The sequence below is a fragment of the Octopus bimaculoides genome, chromosome 20 (genome assembly GCF_001194135.2).
Source record: "Octopus bimaculoides isolate UCB-OBI-ISO-001 chromosome 20, ASM119413v2, whole genome shotgun sequence".
NCBI lineage: Eukaryota > Metazoa > Mollusca > Cephalopoda > Octopoda > Octopodidae > Octopus > Octopus bimaculoides.
The window spans coordinates 30,028,389-30,039,823 of record NC_069000.1 but is presented as its reverse complement, the minus strand read 5'-3'; the positions used below and the strand labels follow the sequence as shown (position 1 = coordinate 30,039,823).

Sequence of the window (11,435 nt, the reverse complement as noted above, 5' to 3'; positions counted from 1 at the left end):
TAAACTTGCTTTCTTCTACAAAATATACTTGTACATTAGGGATGTGTTCCGTACGCTGACAATTATGGGAATCTGGAAGAAACGAAGATCTGATTTTATGCAAATAAGCCCCAACAAGGAAGAAGAGAATGAATGTTATTAATGTAACACAAACTAATCAAAAGAAAAAAATCTAGCCTTCGGCTACGCGACAATGCTTAATATCTTACACAGGCACAAAGCCAGAAATTTTGTGTAAGTCAGTTAAATCGACTACAATACTTGAATGGGAGGGACTATAGTTTTGTAAGCCATGAAAGAATAAAAGGCAAAGCTTCAGCCTTTGACGAAATTTGAACTCAGAACGTAACCGAATATCAGAAGGCATTTTATCCGATGCTTTTGCCTTCGCACGGTTAATATACGTAAGGTTCCTTAGAACAAAACACTTAAAGGCTTTTTACAGAAATCGTTTATATGGCTTTTTTGTGTTTCAAAAGGTTTTTATGTTTTTATCCAATCGATTATTAAGGACGAATGATTGATTGGTTGGTAAAGCTGGTTACCATAAAAACATTGCTTTTATATATTTTAACACTTATTTGTTCTATATGTATTTCCAGCGTGAGTATCTTTAACATCAGACGGTCTTCTGTAATAGCTGAAACTATGAATTGATGTCGATAAGCCTGCTTCCGGTTGGAGAAAACAGCCGAAATTATAAATATAGATGTGTTAAGGTTAGGTATTCAATAACAGCTGCCTACCTACAACAATTTACTGTTTCAGTGGTAGATTTTAAATAATCAATAGCTGTTAGTTATCGATAAAGGTCGTACAACCTACCTTTTCAATCAAACTCCACTTGGTGTCCAGTTTTTCTCCTAAACATGTCTCCCGCCTCCATTTTCTTTTATTCTCAAAAGTATTTTGATTATTTTTAACGTGTTTATTATGATTCATTTGTATATCAGTGTGTTGATTGTTTTGAAGTAAATCATGCTAGGAGGGTAAAAAGTAGAGAGAATGAGTTTCTTGTTGTAGAGGAGTAATGTGACTACTTACATTTCAGAAGGGAGGGTGGTGGGGATGGAGTTTGAATGTAAGATAAAAGGTGAAGAAGAATTAAAAATGAAACAACAAATGTTCCATGATTATCTCATATTAATGAGATAATCTTGATAATAATTCCCGATAAGTTTCTTGAGTGCAATGGTCACTTGTCATCTAAATCTCTTTATTGAGGTTCCCCAATACTCTCCCTAGGATCCCTGTAATTATCTATCTTCTACTTATTTCAGTCATTAGACTGCCTTGAAGAATTTTAGTTGAACTTATCAACCCCAGTGCTTATTTTTTATAAAGTCTGGTACTTATTCAACCAGTCTCTTTTGTTGGGGAATGTAAGCACATTGACACCGGTTGTCAAGTGGTGGTGGTGGGGACAAACACACATATATGCACACACACATATACACACACACATATATATACACGCATGTATATATATATGTCTACTAAATCCACTCACAAGGCTTTGGTCAGCTTGAGGTTATAGTAGATACTTGCCCAAGGTGCCACATAGTGGGGCTGAACTCAAGGCCATGTAGTTGAAAAGGAAGCTTCTTACCACACAGCCATGCCTGCAGCTATATACATTACATATCCACGTCTTCAAAATTATTTGATTTTATTTAATCATTCGCTGTTCTTTTTTTCTTTGCTTTTAGACTTGAATAGGGCAAATACAAAGAGTATTAGCAATGAACTTATGAGGTATCGAGTTGGTTAAAGGGAAATAGGCTTTGTCTTAGTGTCATAAATACAAAATACACATTCATTTGTTCTCATCAGAAATACATTTCCAGAGACTCAATCCAACAGCTTGAATTTGATTGTAACATCATGTTGATCAGTTTAAATTCTGTCATTAATAATCTTAAATAGAAACCACGTGTTAATCTAATCTATAAGTGCTCAATAATTATATACTTAGACATGTTCTACTAAACATTTATCAGACTCTTATTAGTTGTCATGTACACTATAGTGTTATTTTGTGAGCTCTAGTAAAATCAGAATTTACGAAGATCTCCTAGACTAGTTTTAAATACAACTCTGGACATACTGATTTGCTTTATTGTAATACTGGAGTTTTTAAAGATTTCAGACATGTATACACCTGTACAGATCAAATTCTGCAATTTTTGTCTTGGCAGTCTGCCTAAATTTTTGCTAGTTATCAAACAATTCTGATTGAGCCAAATATCTCTGTGAGTAATATGAATAATGTTCACTTGTTGATGTTAGATTGCCTTCTTTTTAAATATATCAGCAAGGTCAACGTGTTGTTGGCTTGGTATAGGTCAGATGTTCTCAACCATTACCTATGTATGAACTCCTTTGTTTACTATTTTATTCTGGTGGACCCCCATAGCCATTTGATATTTAAAAACTGGTTTTATTAGATACTTCTTTCGAAATTCCTGTTTTCCTTTTAGCACATTAACTTGTGTAGACTGAACTATGTAAAATATTAGGGAACGAAAACTAGCTGTTCCTTGCAATAAATACATCTAAATCAAAATTTTTTCATGGACCCTTAATAAACTACTGTGGATCCCCAATTTGGTATTTTGCTTGTGTGGTGGATCCCCAGGGGTCATATGAACCCCAGCCACTGGTATAGATCATAGTGAATCATAGAGGAAGATGGTGTCTGTTATCACTGAACATTCAAAATGAACAAATAACTGATATAATGTGAGGAGTTAGAAGCATTTCATGAAGGCAGTAATTGTCATTGATTCTAGTATGATGGGAAATATGGTTTCTTGTGCAGTTTACTGTGGTACATTTGGATTCAAAAGTAAATTTTAGGAAATAACCACTGATTTTGTCTAATGAAGACCTATATATTGAATAGAAACAAGCTCTAAAAATGTGATCAGTTTGCATTGCATTGCCTCTTAACATACATGAATATTTATTTAACTTAGCACTTGCTGATATTGATGCAGACATTAGGCTAAACTTGATACAGGCAAGCTTGATAAAATTTACCTTTATGATGGAAATGGGAGAGCTTACATGTCTTTTGATGAATTCTGTTCTTACAAAAGAAGCTTAAGCTTGAATGACTTGCTTGTTTGGGAAGAATTTCTTTTACAAAAATTATCACAATTCAGAATTGTTTTTTGCAAGTTGTTAGGCACTTTTTTTGTACTTAACGATATTAGCAATTTAGAAAAAAGAAAAAATGAAAAGCTAGCATATGCTACATGTTCTCATCTAACTTGTGAATGCATCAAAGGCACTCTGCAAGATGGTAATTAGAGATATTTCAAGTGAGTTGTACCAGCTGTGAAGTATTAACCAGAGACTCTAAACTTTAACTGCTATATAAGATTGATACAGGAGGACACAAACAATTTTATAGCGAAAGAGGCAACTGTCAATCTGTTTGTGGGTAGAAGGTCAGATCCCACAAACAGGGGTGTTAAGATCATGAAATGTTTTGCCAGAGGTTAATATAAAAGATGTTAATCTTGTCATGAAGTCTGCAATATGTGATTTTTATTCCATGTTGAATTCCATATTGATCAGATTCACTGATCAATATCCACTTTTGTGAAAGAGATATTTGGCATGGCATTGTCAGACTCTGCTTGTACTCATGCAATTACTGGAGAATTGTGGTTAGAAGTGCTTCTTGGAACTCTGAACGGAAGGAATAAAGACTTTAAGTTTAGTCAGTTGCTGTCACAAATTTGGGAATTTTAAAATTAAGTAAAAATTTTCAAATATTGTATAGTGATGTAATCTTTTATGCTGAATTCAAATTTGGAATTTATTTAACTCTTTGATGTTTAAATTGGCCATATCCGGCCAAAATATTCTGTTTTATATTCAAACCGGCCAGATCTGGCCTCTCACACCTACCCTAACAATATCATGCTAAAAATAGACAATAACATGATAGAAGTCTCAGAGCTATGATATAAATTGAATGCTAGAGGTTCAAGGTTTGATAATTTTTAGTCCAATCAGAAAACAGGAATTGGAAGCCAGTATTTTCTGCATTATAGCTGTCTGTCTCAGAGGTACAAAATGATATCACCTGTCAAAACTATTGGTGGTGAAAGTATCAGATTGCAGCTTTGCTTGTTGCTATAGAAACAGATACCAATGTTAGGTTTATGGTCATGTGCATAATGGTTGCTTTTGATTGACTAAAGTTATCCAAATTTTGCAATCTTTAAAAGCCATCAACTTTTTATTTATTAATTTATGGCAAAAACAAATTTCATTTTCATAATCAGCATACAAAACTAAATTGGTATACCAAATGTGATAAAAGCTGGAATAAAATTTTAAAAAAATACAAAATCTGTAACAGTAATCAAAAAGCTGTGAAGGTTCTGGCTTGATAAAAGAGCACTGGTGAAATCTAGTAAGGTGGTCAATCTTTCAGTTACTATAAGTGTCTGAGCTCTTGACTTTGTGGAAATTGATTCACCTCTTCTTTTAAATCATAGATCTATGAAAACTGGTGGCATGGTGTTGGACAAGCTGTTATTACACTTTTTTCTTGTATGTATGTTGCTTTTCAATTACATGTTTGTAGGTTCAGTCCCACTGTATATGTTGATAATTTCATTTTAAAAATTTCTATTTTTTTTTCAAGTTATGAAGAAACAAAGTCCGAAGGGGTGGGGGTACACTTTTTTAGGTATGCTTGTATTGTATCATCTCGATATGTTGCATGCAATCAATGGAGTTCATGAAGAAGTGTTCTGATGTTTCTAATGAGACTATTTGTTTGCTGCAATACATCTGTTCTATTTAAGTAAATAGCTTTATTTCAGATAAACATGAAACATGTAAAATAACTCACTTAGTGTAAAATAGTAAAAAGGACAAAAAAAGAACAGAGTGTTTAATTAGTAAACAAAGAGATTCAGCTAGTATGCTATTTATATCTGAAGACAGTAGAGATATTCTTTTCTACTCTAGGCACAAGGCCCGAAATTTGGGAGGAGGAGGGGGGCAGTTGATTAGATCGACCCCAGTACACAACTGGTACTTAATTTATCGACTCTGTAAGGATGAAAGGCAAAGTCAACCTCGGCAGAATTTGAACTCAGAACACAAAGACAGATGAAATACCGCTGAGTATTTTGCCTGGCGTGCTAACATTTCTGCCAGCTTGACTCCTTAAGACAGTAGAGATATTGCCACAACCATAACTCTGCTTCAGTTTCAAATCATTAAATTTTGACCCATCCTCCACAGCAGAATTGTTAATGCTGCTCCCTCTACTGCAGAGGATGGGCCTGCAAAAGCCCCTGTTCTGGAGTCATGTAAAAGCACCCACGTTGGCACTAGTGGTACCAGTGCTATGTAATAGCGCCTGTGCCAGTGCCACATAAAAAGCACCCAGCACACACTGTAAAGTGGTTGGTGTTAGGAAGGCCATCCAGCTGTAGAAACCAAACCAAATCAGGCTGGAACCAGGGGCAGTTCTCCAGCTCACCTGCTCTGGTCAAACCATCCCACCCATGCCAGTATAGAAAATAAACGTTAAATGATGATGAATAGGTTCAAAAGTTAATGTTAAGATAGGAGGCACTTTGTCTAAAAATTGCTGATAGCCATTTCAGCAAAAATTGAGTATATTCAAGTACATGATTTTCTATACAAGAGAAATACCTATCAAAAAACTGTTATCTAATCTGAATCTCCAATCTTTTTACCATCATTATCAATAAAATAATGAGAGGGTAAATTTGGTTTCAATTCCCAAGTTAAAAAATTTTTTGAGTAAAGCTTCATGTGTGACAAGCATAGTGAATCAGTTCATACTACGAGCACACTAGAAATAGATTCTCCTCAATGTCCAGATGCCTCACTAGAAGTGGTCAATAGCATTTATTAACCTAGGAGATGTAATTAGCAGGGGAGATGGTTGCTCAGAAAGTATACTTTTTTTTTAGTATACTAATTTTTGCTGAAAGTAAGAAATGGTTGGGAAAAGTTCAGGGCTTTACAAACTACTGTTGGCAATAAAAGTCTTTTCCCACAGAGTGAAATACAGATTATAAGATACTTGTTAGAATAACAATGCTGCATGGTAGTGAGACATGGGCCTTGAATGCAGAGGACTTGAGCAGACTGTTCAATGTAAGTATAAAAACATAGATATGTTTCGACCAAAGATTGGTCCAGGCCATGTCTAACTTAATAGCACCACCTGATAGGATTATCTAAATCCTTTTTACAGTCAAGTTTTGTCTATGGTCCATCGAAGTAGTGAGTTCTTGTTGAGTGAGTTGTATCCAGGTATGGGTGGCTTGTCTGGCATTCTTTGAAGAAAGCTGTCTAGACTCCGTTTAAAGCTGATAGGATCTGTTTCGGGACAATGTTAAACAGGGCAGGGCCTGTTGAGGAAAAGAAATTATGCCGCAATGTACCTATATATTGTGATCCTGAATTGGGCAGGGGACATATGGCTCGTGGTCGCAGCCATACATGAACAATATAGTACAAATATGTTGAGAGGAAAACCAAGCATAAGAAGAATCAGATGTAGTGTACAGGGGAAAAGAGTGCACTGGTGTGGACATGTGATGTGTATGGATGAGGCCAGCTATATAAAGTGCTGATGATGTGGATTGGAGCTTGCAGAAGGGGGGAAACCAGAAAGACAAGGGACAGGCTGGTGAAGGCTGACCTCAGGACCTGGAACCAAACAGCGTTTCCTCTACTTCAAAACATTTCAGAATTACACAATGTAAATTTATTTAATATTTTCTTTTTACAAAAAAGCCAATTTACCTACGATAATTGCAAAGCGTATCTTTCGGTCAAACTAGAGGGTTTGACCCGGTGGGAAACCCTCTAGTTTGACCTATCTTTCTACAGAAATTTTTGTTATAACAATAATTAAAGAGGAAAAAAAGGATGGTACATATACGTATGTATACATAACAGTTGACGATTCTGTGTATATTAAAAGAAGACGGTAGGTATGGAGAGGCTGTTCCTACCTAACAGAGAAAGAAAATAATACAGAATTGAGTGCCCCCCCACACACACACACACATAGACACACTTTTTTTTAACTATTACGATTGGTATTACAAAACTTTGCAAAAATAAAACAGCCTTACAATGAGAGAAATATTAAATAATTCTTGAAAAAAAGTCCAAGATTTGTGTACCATAATCTGTCTCGAGGAAAACTAAGAAAATGGAGGAGAAACACTACGAATTCAGAGGACAGCAGTTGTTAAAAACTGTGCTTCGTTAGGTTTTGTACGCTAATATATATGTGTGGTCTAATAATCCAGAATCAGAAAATGTAGGCACGTGTATATTTGTCGACAGAGTGGCATTCATCAAAGTATACTACATTACAGATGATTTTACCAATTAGATGATCATCTGATTATTTAATATCTTGTGCGAAACCAATTGGTTACTTATCTGATGTAATGGACTTAAAGCACTGGAAAGGAAAGAAAAGAAAACAGAATTGAGTGGCGCCCCCCCCCCACACACACACGCTCACTTTTTAAATAATTATTACGATAGGTACTACAACTTCGTAAAAATAAAACACTTAAAAACAGCCTTACAATTAGAGAAATATTAAATAATTCTTTAAAAAAATCCGAGATTTGTGTAGAAAAATCTATTCCAAGGAAAACTAAGAGAATGGAGGAGAAACACTAGGAATGTGTGTGTGGTGGGAGTATCGATGTTTGTAGGGTATGAAATTGCCTCTTCATAGGTTAAGAAATTCTTTTCTCTGTGCGTATATACATAAAAAAATTGCTTCCGTGTCTATTTTTTTGTTTGTGCACATGATTCACAATGAAATATATCTATTTCTACACGTGTCATTATATATATATATATATAATATATAAAGTATGCATGCCAATGTATCTTTGTAGACGTGACTTAACCTAATGGTTTAATCAATCCAATGTTTACACAAACAAGTCTATAATTAAGCCAATAATTCCACACAATCTATAATCTAATTCTACGAAATATCTGCAAAATCAAATACGCATGAATCATTGTACATTTGATGATTAAATAAACCAGAGAAAATCCATTAAAATACTTACCGAAAACGTCGAAATCAAATTTTAGTAGACCGTGACATTCAAAATGGCGTTCATACTATTTCTGGACACAACGACTTGTGTCAGCTGTTCAACTAGAAATTTAAAATGCCTTGATCTCAGCTGCAAACGACTGACGCTTAATTCGATTGGTTCAGATCGCACTTCTTATCCTAGAGGAAATCTAAAGGTTCTAATGGCAAAATTGTTTTTAGGTTTAGAATTTTTTAATCATTATTCGCAGTCTTTACTACATTTAATTTCCTTAGATTTTGTTTTAAAGATGCTTCCATTTAAGAATTCAAATAAATAACAGGTTATCAATGTTAAATAACAACAAGCTGGAAGGGTGAACAGATAAGGTATGATAGAGTAAAGAAAAGACAGGTTACGAAAACTTAATTCAAAGAAAATATCACAATTTGCCGAGGGAACATTCAGTAAGTTAGAACAAGGTAAGGGTGCGGTCTCCAGCATTAATGGTCATTCATTAAGAGCAACAATTAAGGACTGCCTAACTGCTATATTTTCTTGCCACAACATAGCTACCTCATTAGAATATTAATAGCTACAGAATGACCTTTGACAACACGATTGGACAATAGAGTAACAAATCTAACTAGCATAAATCAGTCACCTCTCCGCGTTAACATGATGATAAACATCAATAAGGCTGACCTTACCAGCTGGCTTCAAAAAGACCTGCCATGAAAAGCAAGAGGGGATTGACGTTTACGATGGCCGACGCCTGTAGGCATAAGCCCTCGAGGAAGAAAAAACAAGATAGTAAATACTATTTGCTCTGTTTAGTGCTCAAAACATGGCTGTATGGTCGAGGTTGCTTCTTGACCACGTGGATTCAGCTTTGCACTTTGGGCAAGTGTCTTCTATTATAGCCTTGAACCGACAAGAGCCTTGTGAGTGGATTTCATGGACGGAAACCGAAAGAAGCCTGTATATATATATGTGTGTGTGCATTTATGTGCGTCTCTATGTCCCTACCACCGCTTGACAACCAGTGTTGGTGTGTTTACGTCTCCGTAACCTAGCGGTTCGGCAAAGAGGCTGATAGACTAAGTACCAAGCTTTTAAAATTAAAATAAGTACTGGGGTCGATTCAATTCGATTAAAAAATTCTTCAATGCAGTGCCCCAGTATAGTCGCAGTCTAATGACAGAAAAAAGCGGATATATTTTATCTTTTGTTTCATTCATTGTTCTGTAACCATGCTGAGACACCACCTTCAAGAGTTTTAATCTATTCTATCAGTAACTTTTGACAAACTGCTATGCTACGAGGACGAAAAACAACTGACATCGGTTATCAAGCGATTAGGGTGGGGCACAGGAACAAAACGCACACACAGACGTGTGTGTGTGTACGACGGGCTGCCACACAGTTTCCCTCTACGAAATTCACTTGGCCTGGCGCTATAGCAGAAGACACTTGCCCAAAGTACTGCATGGTTGTAGAGCGAACTTATGCCATTTTGAGGCTGATTTTACAGCTGGTGTTTATAACATCAAAAAAAACCCATTCCCGTAGTCTTTTCCCAGTTGTTACTTCCTTGAAGAAAGTTTAATGAAGATATCTCTTCTTTGATTCTAATCAAATGTTCTGACCAACAATGGTTGGGACATATGCTTCAGATGGCGCAGAACTTTTGATAATGGAAACACTTTTTTTTTTTTCCTTTTTCTCCATCGTGCTTCACAAGCGTAAAATAATGTTATGGTGATAAACCATCAGTTTAGTTCTTCGGATTGGATGTTTGTTCATAAAGACTCGTTTTACTAGTTTTCATGTTCCACATTCTTTTCCGAAGTAAAAGAATGTTATTAGAAAGAAGACTTGCAATCTGGAGAATATGTTCGACTTTATCTGGAGATATATCAGAGATGACAATATTGAAATCAGAACGATTGATCGATCTTCTTAATATTCACAGCACGCCAAAGCGAGTATATGTACTGGTGATTTCTGGTTGATTTCTGTATTTTCGATGTGTGTGAAATTTGGCAATGCTAAATAATCCATCAAACTGGTATCTGATATAAAAACTTAGATTACTTGGGGAGGAAGTTAAAATAATATCGCAAGCAGATATAAGAAAGGACAAGTACAAGGTGCAAGAACGCAACCCTGATTCAGTTCACATGTAATTGGAAACTGATCCGGGAAGTTTGTTTTGATGAAAAACACAACCTGACACACCGTCGTCCTATGCTCTAACTAGTGAGGTGAAGTGGTTTGAGCTGCCAAAGCGTTGAAGAATCATTGACATACCAAACGCTTTTCCCAGATAGTAGAAGACAAGAATGGTTTCTGCTTTTTTTCTTGTGCACGCACACATAAGCTGTTTAATAGAGCACCTGAGAATATATGCTAGAGATGCTACATGAAAACGAGGTTTGGATGTTTTGCCTGTAAATACACGAAGTAAAACAACAGAGGAAGGAGCGAACAAGGCAGTGATTCATCCAATAGTTTGCACCTCTAGTAACTCCAGTGAGAAAGACATTGCGAATATCACGGAAACAAACAATGACATAATCCTGGAGATGCAGGGACAGCCCTAGGGTTGCTGGCGCCCCGGGATAGCTGAACTTCGTCGTGTACAAGCTGACAGTTGTGGAAATTTTGTCTTTGTCACGCCCTGGACGACTGCTCGAGTTGCCGGTGCCTTGAGCTGGCCTTGAAGAGAGAACAATTTCTTGACAGTGGGTACTTCCAGGTAGGTTTCTGTTTGGCTGGGGGTTGAAACATCGAACTGGTAATAGTGAGTATTTAGCATATTGAGAGGAAAGGTGGGGCCCATTTGAATTCGAGTCGACACCGTAGTTCCCAATTACATAGTTCCAGACGGTCGAATTTATGCTTATGCGAGCAGTGAAGTTATCCAAAAGGAATAGGTTATCAGATTATTGGTTCAGAGTAGCATATACTTCTTTATGTTGAGAACCTAGATTGAGCGCATGTGCACTAATCTCTGGTCAGCAAATCAGGGAGTGACATGATCCGAGAGCAAATACCAACTGGAGATTCGGGCAGCTTCTAGAGGAACTTGTTTCTGACATCCAGACCAACACTACGTATATGATTCTAGCTTTGTGCAACCTTTTTCAGAAGAGCGTGTAGTCAATCTCAGTTTTTATGATAGACTCTTCAGCTGAAGGCGGCTCTCAATGAAGCTCTTTGACGATAAGTGTAGTTCCACGTGGAAGCCTACTTCTTACAGAAGCGGAACCACATTCTAGACACCAAGACACAAGTTTCTTTTTTTTTTTCTTCCTTTTTTCGTATGATTTCAACCGCACT

At 36.3% G+C, this 11,435-nt stretch overlaps 1 long non-coding RNA gene across 1 annotated transcript; it reads right to left on the bottom strand.

The window, feature by feature from the left end:
- LOC128250331 (uncharacterized) lies at positions 1–8,683 on the bottom strand. Its single transcript, XR_008266357.1, has 3 exons — positions 8,121–8,683; positions 826–981; positions 1–72 (listed from the first exon to the last, which is right to left on the bottom strand). It is a non-coding gene; the product is annotated as an uncharacterized LOC128250331 (long non-coding RNA).
- Between the last annotated feature and the right edge of the window lie 2,752 nt (positions 8,684–11,435).